Below are 11,034 nucleotides of genomic sequence, written 5' to 3' on the forward strand. Positions count from 1 at the left end.
CCATAGGAACAGGAGCCTAAAGGAGTAGATTTTCATGAAACAATGAGTTCTCTGTCTTCAGATTTCTCAGAATATGAGGCTCTTGGCAAGGTGTGCAGGTAAAGCCCCCTGATCTCACACAGAGCATATCCAGTAAAGCAGGCTGGCAGAAGAGACATGTCGCTGCTGCTCATTTGATTGCCAACTATCCAGTTTCACTTCTTTGGTAGCAAACAATGTTGGGACATATCTGAGAGATGACAATGAGACATTTCTGACCGCTCTGCTACTCCAAAATACAGAGATGGGTCTGCAAGTGTTAAGTAATGGTAGAGCTGCAGAAACCAAACTCCTCTCTACAATGTTCCACTGACACAAATCAGAAAGAGGACAGAGAGAGATCAGTCCAGGAAAGAGAAGAACCCAACATGGCATGCTGCATCCTCCAGCCTCTCCTTCAATGATTCAACTGGAGTTACCTGGGGGGCCCTGCCTGGTCAAAAGTCAGCACACACTGCTCAGGCCAGGCCACTTGGGGTGCCCACTGTGTGGGCCAGTCTGCAGAAAACTTGCCTGCCCTGCCAAACAAAAGGAGGAATGCTCTCGGGAGCTGAATAAAAACACTGTGTAAGTGCAGGTCTGTATTAAACCTTATGAGCCAGCATTCATTACTATGTAGGTGAGATCTGAGACTGGGACCTTGCACATAAACACTTTGTCATACAAACATTAAAAATGCACTACCCCGCACTGTTTGTGCAAGGAGAAAACAAGCAATCCATTTCAGAAGAAGACATGTGCTTGGTTGCACACTTCCTTCAGGTAGTGGGAGAGAGGACAAAAAGCTGATGTCAATGATACTCTTTGATATAGGCAAAAACTTACAGGAGTGAGAGAGAGCTGCAAGGACTAAACAGAATTACCTACTGTGCCAGTACAGGCACAGCCTCTTCCATCTCCTCTGTGGGGCTGTGTCACTGCAAACACAAGGGCTGCTGCCATAAAGTGGTCTTAAAAGTTCCTGACAGTCACCACAGCAAACGTCATACAACATTGCACTGGCAGGGATAGGGCTAGCTGACATAGCTGGATTCTCTCATTTCTGCAGTCCTAGTAAAATGCCTTGCCACTTAAAAAAATATTTAACTGCAGTATTGTCAAAGCATCTACTGAGATGTGTTTCAGCTGCATTTCATTTTCACTAGCAAATATTGAAAGGAAGACTTTAAGTATTTTAACAGATTGATGCAAAAATCAATGCAAAACCATTACTTTCTTCCAACTCTTCTTTGACAAATCAACGGACCTACCTCACTGATCAGTTGATCTGACCTCCTTTTTTGCAGATATAAATTCAGTCCTGACCACAAGGGCCTATAACCTCAGCTCAGCATTTAGACAAGACCAAGAGCTCAAAGTGAACAGAACATCTAAGAGAATGACAAGTTCACAAACATGCTTTGCCACCACTGGCTCCAAAGCCTGATTTGGCAACAGTACTACTCTGGGCTAAATCTGATCTTGATCCAAGCTGAGGGCTTAGAGATCTCCCTTAATCTGGGAATGGCTCATTTTCCTAAGGGTCAGTATTCTAAACTCACTGGCCAGAAATCCTGCAGTTATTTTCTTGGGGACAAATAACAACAACCACCACCAACAAAACAAATAAAACCCAAAACAAAACCCCCTAAAACCAAACAGCTACCCACAATCCCAAAATCAAAGTAAAACCCACAGGAGCATATATATTCTCTTTGGAGGATATAAAATTGGGAGGACTGAAAGTAGCAATTAACCCACAAAATAAATAGCACCATAAATTCCATCCTGCACATGACTTTTCCCTAGGTCATCTTTTCACCACCCCTTTCATTAGCTCTGTCCCTGTCCATCACACTGTCAAGCACAAGGCCAAAACCTCACCGTGTGCCCTGGCACAAGCCAGCATGGGCATGATGCAGTTTGCCAAGCCTGCCTCCTTCTGACTTTTATCACCAACTTGCCTCGACTCCACAGCACGTCTGATGTCATTGCTCAGACATTCTCTGTCTGATTTGCTGCAATTGGCAAAGACCTACAAATTCCCCATGGAAACAAGTCCTCCAACTTGTGAGTGTAATGTTACTATCCTTAGTGTCTTCCCAGAAGGCTGCAGTGTAATGATCTTCTTTTTTTGAAGTTGCTTTTCAGTTAATGAGATTAATTGCGGAACAGACATTTGAGAGACCTGTGTTTTTAGATCCAGTCTCCAAAGGGCTTAGCTTGCTGAAGTATCCAGGTGATCAAGACAAGGCTGCATGTCCAAAAGTTCAAAGGTTAACCCTGGGATGACCAATCCCACATAAATAAAAGTCTCATAATGCTACAGGGTCTTAGGAGTACTCACAGAGGATAAAATCCTACACTTCATCTTTCTTCTTGCCATCTTCTTGAACTTATTCACGTCATATAATCTATTGATTTATAAGGGCTGAGGAGAAGAAGTGCCAAACACAGCTGAGGCTAAAAGCTGTCACGTGGATTTAGCAATCTGCTGCTCTCACAGCATCTCGTGAAAGACTTTCCACTTGGCAATCAAAGTGCCCATGTAAAAGAAAAGCACACTTTGTGACATCCAACACAACTTCAAGTGGAGTCAGGATACCTGACATGGTTAACTTCACCTAACAAGAAGCTCAGAGAGGAAATAGGTCAGGACACACTTAATGATGTAGCAGAGAAGTACTCATGAGGCTCAGCTTTGCTTAAATTCTGGATTTTAAATGAGTCCATATACAACATATGGACTACTACCTGCACCATTCTGGAGCCTTCACTCCCAGCCCATCAAAGTCTTTGCAATGGCTACAAGAGCCATACCCACATAGTTTTATAACAGCTTTGATCCATTAATTCCAGCTGAGTGACTGCAGGGCACAAAAAGCCCAGGATAATCAGAGCAGGTCTTTCAGCCTTATTCAAAGAGCAGTCTTAGTTTGGTCACCATTTAATGTTATAGTTTCCATGCATCTCTGTTGAAAATTTTACAACGAAAACTGCAGAGCATGAGCAGGTGGGGGAAGGATCACTCAGGCCATACTTAACCATTGCTTTTCAGGAAGCTATAGAAGATGTGAAGAAATTCTTACACATGTGAGAACACACTTGATCAGGATTGAAAGGTCTGGAACAGTGTTGTTTCTGGCTGGTCTTTCCTTGGGAGGGAGACTGCAGATAAGAAAGAAGGGTGGCCAAATGTCATCTCCCCAGATGTGCTCAGATTGGTTTTAGATACTGCAAGAACTCACACCTTCTCATCAACAAATCAATATGATTACACAGAAGCATCTTATTGTTTAAAATACCCCTGTGTTCACACATCTCACAACTTTGACATAATACCTTACTTATACATTCTACCTACCTATACATTTCACTTGCTTATCTTATACTACATATATATCACTCTACTTATACATTTTCTTACCTACATATACTTTTTACATCTTCTACATAACACAATACTTATGCAATTTACTTATTTATACACTCCACCTACTTTTACATACTACTCTACTTACACATTTTACTTACTTATACACGCTACCTACTTTCACATTTTACAACTTTTATGTAAAACAATACATATACATTTTGTAACTGCTGTGCATGAGATCTCACATTGCTTGATTGGTTTTTCTATTTTGCCAATGAGCTCCACCCCACTCTTCTGATAATATGATTAGTTTTAATCTAGTGCAGCACAGTCTTTTTATCTATTCCTTGCTGTCTTGGTATTTAGTTTTTCAGCTTCTTTGGTCTCAATTCTTTTCCACTTTAGCACAGTTTACCTTTCAGTCCTTGATGAATTCCTGAGGGCTCTAACAGGTGGGGTTCCTGACCCAGGCAAGCAGCATCGAGATGATGACAGCAACAAAACCCATCCAGTGATCAGCAACCAAGTTAATCCCAGAAATCCAAACAACAAGCCAACAAAGGATAAGGAACAAATATAAGCCTAACCCACCTCTCCCCTCAAGCCTTCAGACTGGTGCTTAAAAACCTTCCTGGGGCTGATGTGCTGCAGCTGAAGGTGGAAAGGCCAGGTGAAGCCAGTGAGGGTAATTCCAGCCTGGTCCCACTCTGAGGGCTCTGGTAAAAATAACTAAAAATGGTTTGGCTGGGGCACACTATCAAGGTTAAAGTACTTAACAACAGGCTACACTACCAAGGTTCATTCAAATACTTTACAACAAGATACGGCACAAAATGTAAGACTTAAGAATGCCCGCTTACCTGGATTTGCAAGGTCCTGTAAGAATAGGACAAAGGGCAATGGCTTTAAGCTGAAAGAGACTAGGTTTAGATTTGTTATTAGGAATAAATTCTTCACTGTGAGGGTGGTGAGGCACTGGCACAGGTTGCCCAAAGAACTTGTGGATGTTCCATCAGTGGATGTGTTCAAGGCCGGGTTGGATGGGGCTCTGAGCAACCTGGTCTGGTGGAAGGTGACCCTGCCCCCAGCAGCGGGGCTGGAACTGGATGATATTTAAGGTCCCTTCCAATCCAAGCCATTCCATGATTCTGTGATTACCAAGTGCCTTAAGATACTAACAACTGCAAGCACTGATGCATGGAGCACAGGAGCTGAGATGAATTCACTAGTTGGTTGAGCACTGAGTGCAGCCTTGCATGACACCAGGAGGATTTAAAATAGTTGGTGATAGCCTTGCAAGCATTCCTCCACCTAAGACTCACTGAGCACAGCTAGAGGATGTATGAACTGTCCTATGAACACACTATGAACTAGAAGACTGCTCTGGAAGTAACAGTTCTTTAAAAATTCTGCCTGGGGCCACCCACAGCCACATGGTGTCAGTCTTCAGGCTCATTTCTTTGCTTGCTAACAATTCTGGTGTGCATATATATGAGTACAGATGTTTATAGCCAAAAGTATATAGCTGGTAGCAAACTAGATCCTATTACAAATGTAAGTTTATGACAGTGTGTAATATAAAAGGGGAAAATAAGAAGGTAATAATTAGACCTTTCAGTTTGACTTCTAGGCACTAAACAAATACACACTCTCTGAAACCTACTGACAGTGGATTTGATAAATTGCGTGAAACCAAATTATTTCTCCTCCTACCCCAGTGCAGTAGATTTTGTGAACAGCAATAGATGTTGACTTTATTAAACTTTGCCACTGCTTCTTTCTATCAGACTAGAGAGTCATAGCATAAATTAACTTTCAAGAGCACACATACAAAGCCAGAAAACACTTCTGAGTAATGCAACTGAGATTGATATTCTGTTGGAACAGAAGAATAGATCAGAGAGAGTTCCTTGCACTCTTTTCTTGAACTCACTGTGTTCAGAAATATCTTGGACTCCAGAGTAGAAAATACACTTCTTAACTATACAGGTGATGTGAGACTAAAAGGAATTCCTGGAATGCTTTGGAAAAGAGAGTTAGAAACATCATAAGTTAGTCTTATGAGGAGCAGCTGAGGGAGCTGGGGTTGTTTAGCCTGGAGAGAAGGAGGTTCAGGGGAGACCTTCTTGCTCTCTACAACCGCCTGACAGGAGGCTGTAGCCAGGTGGGGGCTGGTCTCCCAGGCAACCAGAGACAGGATGAGAGGGCACAGCCTCAAGCTGCACCAGGGGAGGTTCAGGTTGGACATCTGGAAGAATTCTTCACTGAAAGAGTGGTTAGGCATTGGAATGGGCTGCTCAGGTAGGTGGTGGAGTCATCATCCCTGAAATTCTTCAAGTGGATGTGGCACTCAGTGCCATGGTCTAGTTGACTTGGTGGTGTACAGCCAAAGTTTGGACTCGATGGTCTCAAAGATCATTTCCAGCCTAAATGATTCTGTGGTTCTGTGATTCTGTCTGCCTAAATGAAAGAAGTGACCTGGAGGAATGATAATTGAGGAAGGTACAACATACATCTGCAGACCCGCTGCAGTTACTCATTCTGACAACTTATGAATAAACAAAGGGCCTAATTTTCTAATTTCTGTGAACCTATGTGTGAATTTAAGGCAAAGAGAAGTGCAGTGTCACTTCCTGCATCTCATAATAATCATATTAACGGAAGTGAAAATGGCCTAGGGTCTTGCAGCAAGATGCAAAATGTACAGAGTGCCCATATTTAGGGGCCATAGAATTATGTTTATAATTATAACTATCAATAAATTCCAGATAAGTAATTTATTTGGATGATTGATGACCCAACTGCAGAGGGTATCCTATTTTTGAACTGAGAATTAAATGTTAAAGAGACTCAAATCTTAACACAGTGTTCACAGCAAAAGTAACCCTAGCAGCAGCAATAACGTTCTTTACCATCCCTCACCATGCTAATCTTTTAAAAAGCAACAGATAGAAACAGAGTGAAACTTCAGAAGGAAAACATACATGGAATTGAGCTCAGCATTCAAAGATTGTATGAACATGCCAAAAATATTAATTCTTTCTTTGCAGCAGTGAGAGCAGAAAGGTTTGTTCCACTGGCTCCTGGCCAGATCAGTTCACCGCCAGCCAAGGGGAGAGAATAACTAGAGCAACCTCCTGCCAGTGCCCCGTGCAGTCCCAGCACACACAAGAACTTTAACAGCTGCCACTGTAAAACAAAGTGGTTGCATTTATCAAGAACAATGAGGGAATTCAAAATCCCTAACAAAGACTCTGAGAAATGTATAGCATCCAAATTTGCCATGCAGAAGCACGTTTCATGATGACACCTTCCTTAATTAAAGTATGGAACTTCCATTTAGCACCACAACTACAAAGCCAGAAATGTTCCCAGAGAGTCTCGTGCACAGAGAAGCTTTTATGCACTGCACATTTGCCACGTGATGTTATCTGTGCTCCCAGAGTTTGTGACCAATATAATGCTACAAAAGGAACCAGTCTCTGTACAGGGCATAATTTCATAAAAATAGGTGTCTAGCATACACACGTTATATATTTATTATATATTATATACTGCATATCAGTAGCACGTTTACTATGTAAGCGTGTTACTGATACACTACAATTTGAATAGACTAAAAACAGGTGGGCTTACTCCTTCACCCTTCACCCTTCACAGGAGAAAGTCTGCCAGTGACCAAGTTCTCCAGATCACCCTGGAGACATGGGGATTCACACACGCCATGCTAAAGTCCTGTATTTTTCTGCAGGTTATAGTGGTTCTGCTTATCGCCTGCCCATCAATTCCTCTGTCATAGAGGACCTCAAAACTGCCTCAGACCCTCATGCAGTATGATGCAATATTTAAAAACTAAGCAGTGTTATGGATATCACCACTTTTAAACTCAGGAAACTATACTGGCTAATCAGGTAATAGCTTGCTGATCACTTTCATAAAATTAGTTAAGTTACTTTTGATACCTGTGAACACAGCATGTCCACGTGCTGGTGTGTATCCACATCCTCAGGAAAAAAAAAGAAGGTTCTTGCTCAAAAGTCAAGTTTGTAATTTAGAGGGAGAGTTGAACTTTTAGAACAAATGTGTGTCTCCAGCCTAAAACAAACAAAAACTTTTTATGGTCTTCTATTAAAAAACTTTAAGAAAAGAAAAAATGTTTGTGATCCCAATGTCCTTAAGCCACTATTTACTTTGCACTGAAATACAGAACCCCCTCCCACCATATGTTTTTGTACTTTTGTAATTGCTTTTATGCATTCCTCTGAATAAATCTATTCCAACAAAAGATTAATGCAAAAGGTCATCTCTGTTGTTTCCATTGTGTGTTAATCTAAGTCTCTGATATGAAATGCTGTATTTATAATCCGAAGAAAAGAACAGGGATTGTCTGATGTGCTACTGAAAGTTATCAGGTCCCAAGTTTAGACTGGGGATAATGTCATTCTTTGATAAACAGCCACTGTTTCTTCAAACCCAGCTGCCTTTGGCATATCAAATCTGTCAGAGGTGCTTACAGCAGCGCATAGGTTATTGTAACACTCAACACATATTCCCATTGAGAAATGGCAAATCACATGCCTTCAACGATTTTCATATTTGCTGACAGACTTAGATTATTATGCACTGCATATTGTCTCCAGAATAAGCTTCTATTTCCAGGAGTGATGTAAGGTTAAAGTTATGAAACCATGCCATGCTCCTAAGAAACCATGTTTTCTTAGATGCTAAATTAAAAAGATTAATTCAGAAGTTCAGAAAAGATTCATGATTGGGTTTTTTGGGGGGAGCTTTAACTTAGAATATTAATTCATATTTAAGTGTGTAAGAAAAAGCCTAAGGATTTTCAATACTCCTGGCAGGGAATATAACTGGATTTCAGAAGAGTTACTCAGCACACTTGAAAATCAACAAGAATATTCTTAAATGTCCCCCTAAACCCAGAAAGGCCTAATTCGGAATAGTTTGGTATGAGAATTGCCTTATGCTGCCAAATTAAAAACCAATTAATTTGCATATTAATTAATGTATTTTATTAGATATGTAGAACTCAATAAAACCCAGAGTTTATCCATCATAAATAATTTGCCCATGAGTTGGAATCTAATATATGTATTTATATCTCAATTTCCTAGCCTCTCACATATTAGCAACACTTGGGGTCATTATCTTCTAGAAGGAAACACAGCAGGAAAAGTGTGGCAAAAATACTGGCAATAATAACTGGTCCAATCCTACTGCCATGGACCAGAGGATTAAAGAATGACAGTCTCTCTCCTTCCTCACGCATTCATTTCATCATAGAATGGTTTGGGCTGGAATGGACCTTAAGGATTATCTAGTTCCAACCCTTCTGCCGTGAGGAGAGACACCTTCCACCAGACCAGGTTGCTCAGGGCCCCATCCAGCCTGGCATTTGCAGTTCTCTGGGTATTAGCTACCCTGCCTTAAAAACTCTGCTTATGCACAGAAGAGCTTTAAGTGTTGAAAGGAGTTTGGGGCCAAGAAAATGAACAGAGAAAATAGGAAGTAAGCCAGTAGCAGCTTGCTGAATGCAGAAAGCATAAGAAAGTAGTTTTCCAGTGGGAAGGGGTTACACATGGGTAGATTTAATGGGATACCTGTTCCTCAAGGGCTGCTCTGGAGACAGTATGTGTGCAAAGAAGGACAAATATAGCAGGTGGATTGAAGAGTGAGGAAAAATTAAAAAGAAAGAGAATGCAAAAAGCAGACCAAGAAAGGAGCAAAACAGCACCAAAAATATAAATTATACCAGAGCACATAAACATCCATTAGGTATAGGAAAGAAAGCAGTGATGAAAAAAACCCAGAAAATTAATATGAAGTTTTTCTTAACCTTCCTCTTGCATGCCTGTTTTCTAAGTTGAGGTTGTAACTACTTTGGGACAACAAATCTTCTCAGTCCACTTCTGCCAAGTATCTCATTTACAAAGGCTTAACTGGTGTTAAGTACTAATCAGAATAGTGTGATCTCCAATCAAGATAAATTAATCTGACTTTTTCCTAGTCTGCTGGACTCCCCACGTGCGAGCTATGGCTCCAGGAGCAGCTGCCTGGACACTGTCTGTGGTTCAGCTCCCAATAGAAGGTGCACAACTTGCGCAGGCTGTGCCAGTGGCTTTCACTCAGCTTTATGATTCTGCATCTCACTTTAGGCATCTCATCTTCTAGGCAAGGTAAAATTCAGTTAAATAAATCTGCCTGTAAATCTCCCAGGTTCTCCACTTCTGTCTTCCACACTTATTATGATAATGCCTGGTGGGAATTGGCCTTGAGGCAGCAGGATGGTTGCTGAGACAGCAGCTCAGAACCTGAGCTACCCTGCCAGGTTCACTTCTCAGAGGGCTGCAATATTTCCATCCCTGTGTTTGATAATGTCCAGCTGGCAGGCTGACAGTGAGACCCTGAGGGCACAAGCCAGAGTGCATTTATTTTCCAGCAGGTGAACATATGAAAAACAAAGTTCTGCTTGGTGATGACACCTTCAATCAGCTAAGTAATAGGGCACCCTAATTGATATGAGTGAGCTTTATACACTGATACTGTAAGAAAACATGAGCTCTGACTAAATACCTTGCAATAGAGGATTTCGGAGGTTTTATTGGCTTATGAAATACTCAATATACAAATACTGCAAGCACTGTTGTACATTGTTGGTGCTGTCTTCCACCAGTTTAGGGCTGCGTTTGAACACAGTAGGTTATTTACTGTACAATAGAGCACAGCCCAGGGGACAGATGTGTGTTGGTACCTAGAAAACCAGCCATTGAGTGTCTTGCCCCTGTTTGTCAATGTCACAGAGATCCAGTGTGCTGACAGCTGCCAAAAAGAATTACCTGATGTCACTCTGGACATCTAACCCTTCCCTCTGTGCTTAGCGCTGCTGAGTCCACACCCTGAATCCAGTGTCCAGTTCTGGGCTCCTCACTTCCACACAGACACTGAGGCACTTGAGCAAGTCCAGAGAAGGGCAATGGAGCTGGTGAAGCTTCTGGAGCACAGGTCTTATGAGAAGCAGCTGAGGGAGCTGGGGGAGAGAACAGAAGGCTCAGGGGAGACCTTACCACTCTCTACAACCACCTGACAGGAGGCTGTAGCCAGGTGGGGGGTGGCCTCTTCTCCCAGGCAACCAGCGACAGGACAAGAGAATATGGTCTCAAGCAGTGCCAGGGGAGGTTCAGGTTGGACATCAGGAGTAATATCTTCATGGGAAGGGTTTCTAAACATTGCAATGGACTGCCCAAGGAAGGCGGTGGAGTTGCCATCCCTGGAAGGTGTTCCAGAAATGACTGGATGTAGCACTCAGTGCCAAGGTCTTGTTGACATGGTGGTGTTCAGTCATAGGTTGGACTCGATGGTCTCAGGGGTCATTTCCAACTAAAATGATTCTGTGAATCTGTAACTTACCATAAGCATCACATCTGTAATTCTTGAAGTCAGTAAGAACCTGACTTTCTGAGCAATCCCTAAGCAATTGGCTTAAATTGTTCTGAATTACCACCTAGCAGTCCATGGGGTTTTTGTGCACACAGGTGAATAAAAACAATTTACGTGGGGCTTTATTTATTTACGGGGGTTTTATTTATTTAACACGGCTCCACCGCGGTCCATCCCAAACTCCC

The sequence above is a fragment of the Corvus cornix genome, chromosome 1 (genome assembly GCF_000738735.6).
Source record: "Corvus cornix cornix isolate S_Up_H32 chromosome 1, ASM73873v5, whole genome shotgun sequence".
Lineage (NCBI taxonomy): Eukaryota > Metazoa > Chordata > Aves > Passeriformes > Corvidae > Corvus > Corvus cornix.